The sequence below is a fragment of the Thrips palmi genome, unplaced genomic scaffold (genome assembly GCF_012932325.1).
Source record: "Thrips palmi isolate BJ-2018 unplaced genomic scaffold, TpBJ-2018v1 HiC_scaffold_16, whole genome shotgun sequence".
NCBI lineage: Eukaryota > Metazoa > Arthropoda > Insecta > Thysanoptera > Thripidae > Thrips > Thrips palmi.
This window is the reverse complement of record NW_023144625.1, coordinates 3,150,886-3,161,025: the sequence shown is the minus strand read 5'-3', so window position 1 is coordinate 3,161,025 and position 10,140 is coordinate 3,150,886.

The following is a 10,140-nucleotide window of genomic DNA, read 5'->3' as shown; positions in this document are numbered from 1 at the left end:
AGAATTTTTAGCAGATGATACCTGCACACTTGAAACATACTTAAAACTGCTATACACATGAAGGTGTCAGTCTGCTTTTACTCTTGAGTCCAGAAACCAAGCGCGTATCCTATCAATACAAGGTAGGTTTACGCCAGACCGCGTCTTGTCGTAATAGGCTTCGCGATGTCTCGCTGCCTGTTCCTCCAATCCACGCCTGGCGTACCTACCTTGGCCTGCGGCGCTAGCCTGCCTGCGGCAGGCAATGGCTTGTCCGTTGTCGGTTATTTTTTGGCCCGCCCTTCTATTCAAAAAATAGGGGGAGGGCCTATGCATTTGCCTTTGTGTCGGAAGTGTGTGTGTTGTTGTTGTTGTTGTTGGCGTCTGTGTACAAGGAAGGAGTTGAGCTAGAGTAACCAGATTTAGAGGGTGCTTCAGGAGTACTGTCCCAACAAATAATCCGGTGGTGCAAATCCCGTCCGGGTCGCACAAGGGCTGCTGCAGGTGCATCATGGTTTACATGAGCGGGAGGGGGATTTCCGCCATTATTGGTGCTAGCAGGGCACATAGGGGTATTTTTGGAATCGGGGCGACGAGACAAGATGAATGGACCTGGTCCCGACACCATCGGCCGCTTTTACAAGTTGGCCAGATCAGGATCTTCAAAAAAGGGGGTCGACCGACTAAAAAAATTTATTGCAGATTTCGATGGGTCTCAGCAAGACCTTTTCAACGAGGGGTCAGAAAGGGGGTTCAGGAGCCCGACTTCGTCTATTAGTCACATCAGGATCTTGAAAAAAGGGGGTCGACCGACTGAAAATTTTTACTTAAGTTTTGGATAGGTCTTGGCAAGACCTCTTTAACGAGGGGTCGGAAGGGGGGTCCAGGAGCCCGCCTTCATGAGTTATGGGAAAAAGTGCGACGGACTCGTTTTGCGCTCCTGCTGTGCCTCTATTGCAAGGAGTTGCAGTAGCATGGCAAATGTGGGTATTTTCGGAATGAGGGCGAAGAGACAAACGAAATGGGCATATTCTAAGGACAGTTAGAGTAAAAAGTGTAAGGACTATGCATATTGTGAATAGAAGGGCGGGCCGAAGTGACGATGGTACATCGATAACTTTGCTTTACCCGCTCACGGTGTGTGTGATGCGAGCGGGCCGAAGGCCCGGGCCTTCGACTGGCCAAGTTGGGTCTGATGCGAGGGCCGAAGGCCCGAGAAAAGGCCGCCGGCAGGCCAAGCTGGGCCGGCCCCCTGTCGGACCGAGTTGCCGGCGCAGCGAAGCGGGTGAATTTGGAAGTATTGTAACTGCAGAGGCGGCTGAAACTGTTCAAGAAATTTGATCCATGAAGCGGAAGAAGGGGATAACTCAATAGAGCATTCTAGTGGTCGCCGATCGAAGAACAAAAAGAAGAACAAAACCGGAAGTCGGGAAGAAACGGAGTGGGTACACGGCAAAACCAACGTCCGGGTTTCCCAGGCGCACCCTGGAAAAATGCCATGTTTTACCAGGGTGCGCCTGGGAAACCTGGACGTTGGTTTTGCCGTGTAGAAACGGAGTGGGTATCAAGCCCGGTTCCAACGAGAAGTGTCGACAAGTATTTTTATTTCCTGTGTCAAAAAGTGTTATGAACAAACGAAAGTGCTTTTGAAACAGGTACGCCACAGAAAACTCGTCCACACTGAGAATGAAAACGTCACGATAATGACTAAAATTTTGGGCGAGGAATTCTTAATGACGCAACTTTGGGCGAGGAAGATTTACTCACCCAAATTTGGGTCATAATACTGCGGAGCCAGCTGATACACCTCTCCTCATCCAATTTTGGGCGAGGAAGCCTTCATCGCCCAAATTGGGTGAGGAAACCTTCCTCGCCCAAATTTGGGTAATAAGCAATACCTCGCCCAAAATTGGGTATTGATCATGACTTTTTCATTTTCAGTGCACTCATATAAGTCTGGGAGGTTATGTCCGTCAGGGGGTGGCAACGGCCTAGGGAGAGCGTGAAGCGATGCTCGCGCCGTCAGAGCAGAGGTTGCGCACTTCTTCGAGATCATGAAAACTAGGCAGTGTTTTTCAAAACGATTTGCACCAGTGGAAAGGGCTTGAAATTTAGGGTGCATTAGGCTAATTGCTCTTCTCGAAACTCCCCCTGACTTTATGTTAAGGTGCAGTAAAAACACCGAAAAACACGAGAAATCATAAAATTCTGGAAAAACTCGAATGCGCCATGTTAATGTAAATGATTCCGCCTTCGTGTTCGGTTGAATTGGAAGTTTCGGGCAGTCTACTAGGCATAATGCACCTTAAATTTTGTACTCTTTTGATCTGCGCAAAGCGTTTTGCAATCAACGGGCTAGATCTTCCAATCGAAGCAAAATAAGTAACCCCTGCATCTCCCTCGCGCATGGCTTCACGCGCTTCCTAGGCCGTTGCCGCCCCCTGGTTATGTTGCCGGGGCCAGTTCCGGCTTTGTTCTTCTTCTTGTTCTTCGATCGACGACGAAGAATACTCTATTTTCATCATTTTTCAGGAGACACAAATAACTGTTTGCAGGGTAATCTTAATCCTATCAGATATGACGCAATTGCATTTTTGTCAAGAAAGCCTATGAAATAATTGTGAAAATTTTCTCAAGTGTAGCATTACTCTTTTAGACGGTTTCCATGATTTAAATCTTAACGTTGGAATGGACTACGGAACCATGTTTACTTAGTTCTCCCAAACAAGGCGGAATTTAGAGACAATTCAAGTGGAGCTGAGATCTGCATAGAGTCTATTTCCCTGGTACATTTTTGGAGTTACCTCTTTTTTCCAACTAGTGATGAGGAGTCAAGTTGAGTTGATTCTTTTTACATTACATTCATAAAGACACAACAGGGATCCTTAACTTAACTTAACATTTAACTAACACTTCTTTCATAACGTAACATAAGACAATGTTCGCTAAAGGTTAAGGGTACGGACTTCTGAAAGTACTTGCAAAAGTATACCCACACAAATTCGAGACATAAAAAAATAACCTACCCTTTTGAAAAGATGTTAGAAGTTAGGGGTAATAACTTTAACTCATTGGCTGAGCGTTAGCGAAGCCCTTGCCGTGTTTGGGGGCGCCGAAAGGCGGCTGGTCGTGCGTCTGTCCTCCGGGCGGCCGGGGGGAAGGGGCTGGGGATGGGGGGGGGGGTCGTCATGAGGCTAACAATTTAGGTTTCACTGCGCCTAAACCGCTGGACCGATTGAGTTCAAATTTTGTGGGTAGTTACCTGTTAGGGAGGACTTTACTTTGCAGGTGTTAAACTTGACCCCCACCCCCTTGAACGCCCCCACCCCCCTAAAAACGATGTTGACCATTTTTTACTTCTGTACGAGCCACATGAAGTGATGTGCGAAAATCAATCGTTGCGGTGGGTGGGGGCAGCCTCCAAGAACGACCCCTCCAAATTTCAGCCCGATACTACTAATAGTTTTTGTCTGAGAGACTTAAATGTGATAGGACGTGGTGCCAGCATTTTGGCGTTTTGTCTGTCTGTGTGTCTGTAACTCACTCACGTTTCTCAGCAACTACCTCACCAATAGTTACCAAATTGCGCATCGAACATCTCCTAAACCTGCTACAGGGGGAGTTTATCTCGGTTTAACAATAAGTATCGTTTGAAATATTCAAAACATAGTTTTGAACTATAGGTTATTCGCGTTGTTGAGTTGGTAGCAGCGAGTGGCGGACCAATTTCTCATACCTGCTGCCGCGCTTCTAGCCGTCTGCAAGACGGGACGGCACTTCTGTAAATAAAACAAACTGAAGAGCAAAGGGGCTCAAATAGGTTCTGAGTTAGTTTTTATAACGTTCAAGAATGATTGAAACCCTTCCGGAGTGTCAACATAGGAAAATACGAAAATTGAAAGTGAGATTGGTTTGCGTGTTTCGTTCCCCTCTCCCCCTTCCCCCGTCACAGGGGAATCTGCCTTCAGGTCAGTGCACTGTGAGTGTTGTTGTGGATTGTAAATAGAATGTTTTCTTTGCATTCCACTTTGTGTGCATCTACTGATTTTATTTGATCTGATACTATCCTTATTTTTTAAAATTTCATAGTAAATCAAATCAGGTAAATTCATGAATAACTTCTGTTGAAATTGGAAGACATGTCTTGGTTTGACTCGGGAAATGACGTTCTATTGCAATGCTGCAAGCTAACATAAATATTCCAGTTCTAACATCTATTGACTAAAAGAATCCATATAGTGCAATAAATAATCCATCTATTTAGTGCTAACAAATTTTTAATTGATATTGGGTGCAATGAGACGATTCAGGTTTTGAGCGTTAGGTGACTTGGTAATCTGATTTAATGAGACGATTCCTCCCACTTCACCAAAATTTTTGTCCAACAACTGGAACTAAGTATTGTTAATGGTTTAGAAGCTGGCTCTTTGAGCATAAGCCCAATGCCCAATGTTAATACCGTACTGTCATCTTTTACTCCAAAGATAAAATATCACGAGACATGAACAAGATAAATTATGTTGGCATATTGAGCAACAAGTGGCCTCTGCATTGCACTTCATGAGACGATTCACTGAATTTGACAAAACTTGGTCTCCGCCAAATGCTTCAGATCAGCCTGCCCTAAACTGAGTCACTTCATATAAACTATGATTACATATTCCAGTCTATATTATTTAATTCACTTGTTTGAAATGAAAGAATGACAAAAGGCTTCTCAAATATAACTAATAAATTTGTGAATTCATTAGTTTGAAGTAAAAGATATATCGAAAAGTGACTCAAGCAGACAAGAAGTCAATTAAGCGATTCAATGCTGGCAATGGAATGTTACTCGACTGAAGGAATCGCTTTGGTGTGGAATTAGGGAATTGGTGACGACAAAGGGTGATCCATGAAGACCAACCCAGACCCGTACATTACCCATAATTAACCAATTTTATATCAATACGTTCAATTGAATCTAAAATTGATTCTTGCAGTTTTTGGGGTTGCTGATCATGAAAACCACTTCCATTTCTACTCCAGACTTGTATTTTCATCCCAAATTAGGTCATTTTGGACCAAACTTTTCAAATCGAGTTTTATATTGTTTCCTGCAGTTTTTGGTGTGCTAAACTCAAAAATGACCTCCAAATTTTTCCCAGACTCACGCTTTACCTAATTTTCACCAATTTTGGACCAAAATTTTTGAATTGAGTTTGATGTTGATTCCAACAGTTTTTTGTGTTCTGATAACGAAAATCACCTCCATTTCGACTCCAGACTTATATTTTCATCCCAAATTAGGTCATTTTGGACCAAAATTTTCAAATCGAGTTTTATATTTTTTCCTGTAGTTTTTGGTGTGCTGAACTCAAAAATGACCTCCAAATTTTTCCCAGACTCACGCATTACCGAATTTTGATCAATTTTGGACCAAAATTTCGGAATCGAGTTTGACGTTGATCCCAACAGTTTTTGGTGTGCTGATAACGAAAATCACTTCCAGTTAAACCCCAGACCTACATTTCACTCAATATGAGCCCACAAACTGCGCATTTCGTTTACTTAGGCAAAGTCCGAAGTGCACAAACTCGCATCGCTCAGCCACACTACGCGCCCACACTATACGGCGCGTACCCCTAGTATCATAACGTTATGATGCCCTTATGAGGTAAGTTAAGGATCCCTGAGACACAAGTTAAGTTATCTCCTTTTGTCATTTTGTGCAATGGAGTTATGTGGACTTCAGTTGAGTTACCTCCATTTTCCGATGAAATTTAGACCGTAAAAGGATTCAAGTTGAGTTAAATCCATTTTTCATGTGGATTTTCTCCTAAACTGTTAGGAATTGGGTCAAACAATTTTGGTGTACTGATGCAAACCATCCTGAGGCAAAGATAAAAACTCAATTTGGAGATAAGTCGAATTATTCCCTTCTTCCGCTTCCTGGATCATTTATTCTCTGCACATCGGTGAATGCGTTATCCCTGAAATACTATATCCACGGTTTTATTTTAAGGATAAAACTTTGGAACAGGTATAGTGCATGAGGAGGTCACGGACTTCAATGAAAGGCCGCTTTCAATGTCACTTGCTAGCTTTGGCTCAGGCTAGCTCTGTATCGACACTGACAGTTGGAATTATCTTGGATCCACTCTGGCACACTGCAAAGAAAATTGCGAATGGTAGGGGTAGGTCGGGGAAGAAAAGTACAAAACGCGTACTTTGCACTGTACATCAGTTCCAAATGACGGTTCAACTATTCTGCTCTCGTGAACTTATAATCCAGTCCCTTCCTGATGAAATGGATCACTGTTCAATGATTGTAGGTCCCCACATTACGTACAGCATGCCAAAATATATGTGATTTCAATACACTGGTGAAACAAAGGCATAAAAATTATGCCCTGAAAGGGCGTAAACGATTTACGCCCTTAAAGGGCATAAATCGTTAATGCCTTTGGGAAGGGCATTAAAATTTTGCTTGAAATTCCCATACCATTTACGCCCTTCCCAAGAGCATAAAACGATTTATGCCCTAAAGGGCGTAATTTTTATGCCTTTGTTTCACCAGTGTACTTCTCGAAAAAGGTAAGAAAAGTACTGTTTTTCAAAGACGATTGTCTAAGCTATAAGGTGGTACCATACATTGGACTGTCGGCTGATTCTGCAGGAAGCTGTACTTGAAAGTACAAACAGTTTTAAAAAAGATTTTCATAGTCATTTTTAGTGTTTTTTCAACCGTGTAATTTGATTCTAAATATGATATGTAGAACGGGGCTAAATTTATTTTTTGTCAGCGGGATGACCAATCTTTCTAAAACCACTAAGGTGATGGTTTAGAGTAGTTTCAGTTCGGAGATATAGCAGGTGTTCCAGGGATCTTTAACTTAACTTAACATTTAACTAACACTTCTTTCATAACGTAACATAAGATAATGCTCGCTAAAGGTTAAGGGTACGGACTTATGAAAGTAAGGGAGTATGGGGCGATTTGTAACAGGGACGATTCGTAACAAATGCGTTTATTTATTTAAGTGGAGGGAGCAGAGGAAAATCTGAGTATGGCCCCTCTTTCGCTTCAAGTACAGGGTCCTTCAACAATCGAAGCGGATGTGATTGGTGCTCAGGTATAGTTTTGGAGGGCGTCTGAAATATAGGGTACACCGAAAACAGGCAAATCTTTTATTTTGAGTTCTAGGAAGTTTCTGTCTGAGGCTCCCCAGGTATGAATCACCATCGAAGTACCGTTGGGGCCTTGAAGCGTGACCCCTTTACAATGTAACCACGTGGCATAAGTTGCTTTTACTTTGTCCAGTGATAGTTAGGGACGTATTTCTTGCGTAACAGGCATTTGGGGTGATTCGTAACAGACCCGTATAAAAACAAGAATTTAAGTAGTTTTTGCAATTAAATGCTTGAATTATTTCTCGAATCATCTGCTGCGTAATTCCAATACATTTACACAGCTCAAAATGCATTTTAAAGCGAGTAATTCTATTCTTTCCTCCAAAATTGAAAAAAGTGAGGTTAGGGTTGACATTGCCGGTCAGTTAATGCTGAGGCGGTCAACGGCAGCTTGTTATGTGGATTTTAAGGCGTCTGCAGGACATCCGAAGAACAACTGCTGGAGGAGATAACATTCCCGACGATGTTTCATTTAATGTGTAGGATGTTATGAAAAGCCCCATGGCTGCACTCTAAAAAAAGTTACAGAATTTTGTATCATTTTTGATGCAGGATTTTGTGTCACCTGCATTGGTTACAAATATTTGTATAAGTGATATAGAATTTTTTATCAGATGTGCCCGGGTTTCAGAAAAATGAATCATTTTTGGGGCTTGATACAGAAATTTGTTACATGAAGGTTACAATATTATGTTTGTAACATAACTGATACAGAAAATTGTAACTGGATACTAAATTCTGTATCAGAGATTGAAACATAATGTTTTAACGGCGAAATTGAACAGCAGTGCCCATAGAGACAAGTTAAACTTAGAGTTTTCATGTGCTTTTATTTTTCCCGACTCTGAATAAGAGATTCAGTCTCGTGTATGCTTGGCTGGCAAGGCCTCCGTCCCTTACCACGCGCGCCTCGGGTCCCGGCTACCTGGCCGCTCCCTCCACCGGGGCCCTAGGGAAAAACCTGTTTTTTTTCCGGATTCCCCGGGGCCCCTTTCCTTTTCTCCAGGCTCCCAGTATTTTTCCGGGGGGCACGTTAAATCCCGTTTTTCCAACCTCAAAAGGCTGTATAGTCTACGGAATCCCCGGTCTGGGAAAACAGGGGCCAAATTTATGTCCTCGGAAAATTTGTCCTTTCGTTTCCCCAACCCCGGGTTCAGGTACCGAAATTCGGGGGGGCCAATTTCGTTTGACTCGGGTCCGGGGAAATTGTGACCAAGGGAAAGGATAGGACCTTAAACAGACCCACGGAGACTACGTTCGAACAAAATTCTCATTTTGAAGCTTGATTTGGAAGAATAACGACTGTTTACAAATTTGTAACCGTTACAAAATTCTGTAACCAAGTTACAAAGAAAAAAATTTTATCCATCGTGATACAAATTTCTGTAACACATGTTATTGAAAAAGCTGCGTAACCATGTTACAAAATTCTGTACTGATTTTTTTTAGAGTGTGTTACAAATCACCCCATGCTGGGGCGATTCGTAACAGCATGCAATTTTTGGAAAGCGTCTTAGTTTTCAAAGTTTACGGACTCCAGATTGATCCAATGGAGCTGCACAGTCTGGATGAAGGGCCAGACTGCTCAACTGGCACAAGTTTGACACCGATATGCAGAATGTTCTTAATTTTGTATCGTTAATTCCAAAACCTGTTACAAATCGCCCCATACTCACTTACTTGCAAAAGTATATCCACACAAATTCGAGACAAATAAACAAGGTAGGTTTACGCCAGACAGCGTCTTGTCGTAACAGGCTTCGCGATGTCTCGCGGCCTGTTTCTCCGATCCGCGCCTGGCGTACCTACCTTGGCCTGCGGCGCTGGCCTGCCTTCGGCAGGCATTGGCTTGTCCGTCGGCGATTACTTGTTGCATGCTGGGGGGCTCCGCCCCCCAGACCCCCTCAAAATAGATAGAGTTGCTTCATCTACAGAGAACACGATCTTGACCCTCGTAACTTATTAAAATTGTCGGGGCTGGGGGGCTCCGCCCCCCCGATCCCCCCTTTTTTCACGACAGAAGTGATCTGCCTGCAGAAAACTCGATTTTTTGCCGTTTTTTTAAATGTTTTTCGGATAAAAAAACGAAAAAGTTGAGCTAGGACAGTGAAATTTCGCGGTTTGGGGAGCCCAAAAACATACCTAATAAGCCTGCAAAATCTCAGCCAGATCGGCCGAGCCCTTCAGGAGGAGTAGTGTACACCCCAGACAGACAGACAGACACACAGACAGACAGACAAAACTTTTCAACCGCACTGGAGTAACAGGCTTCGCTATCGCTCAGCCAATAACCTACCCTTTTGAAAAGATGTTAGAAGTTAAGGGTAATAACTTAAACTCTTTTCATTGGCTGAGCGATAGCGAAGCCTGTTACTCCAGTGGGGTTGAAAAACTTTTTCTATCTGTTTTGCTTGTGTGTGTGTGGGGTGGTGTGTGTGTGTTTTGGTGTCTGTTTTGTGTGTACACTACTCCTCCTGAACGGCTCGGCCGATCTGGCTGAGATTTTGCAGGCTTGTTAGGTATGTTCTTGGCTCGGCACACGCGAAATTTCACTATCCTAGCTCACATGGTTCAGTTTTTATAGGCGAAAAACGCCTTAAAAACGGCGAAAAATCGAGTTTTCTGGAGGCAGATTAATTCTGTCTTGAAGAAAGGGCGGTCTGGGGGGGGGAGCCCCCCAGCTTCGACCAGTTAAAAAGTTACAAGGGTCAAAGATCGTGTTATCTGTAGATTGAAGCAACTCTATCTAGAATGAAGGGGGGTCTGGGGGCGGAGCCCCCCACCATGCAACAAGTATGAAGCAACCGCCGACGGACAAGCTAATGCCTGCCGAAGGCAGGCTAGCGCCGCAGGCCAAGGTAGGTACGCCAGGCGCGGATTGGTGGAACAGGCCGCGAGACATCGCGAAGCCTGTTACGACAAGACGCAGTCTGGGTAAACCTCCTTGTAACGTTTTAAAGCCTTTATGAGGTAAGGAAAGGATCCCTG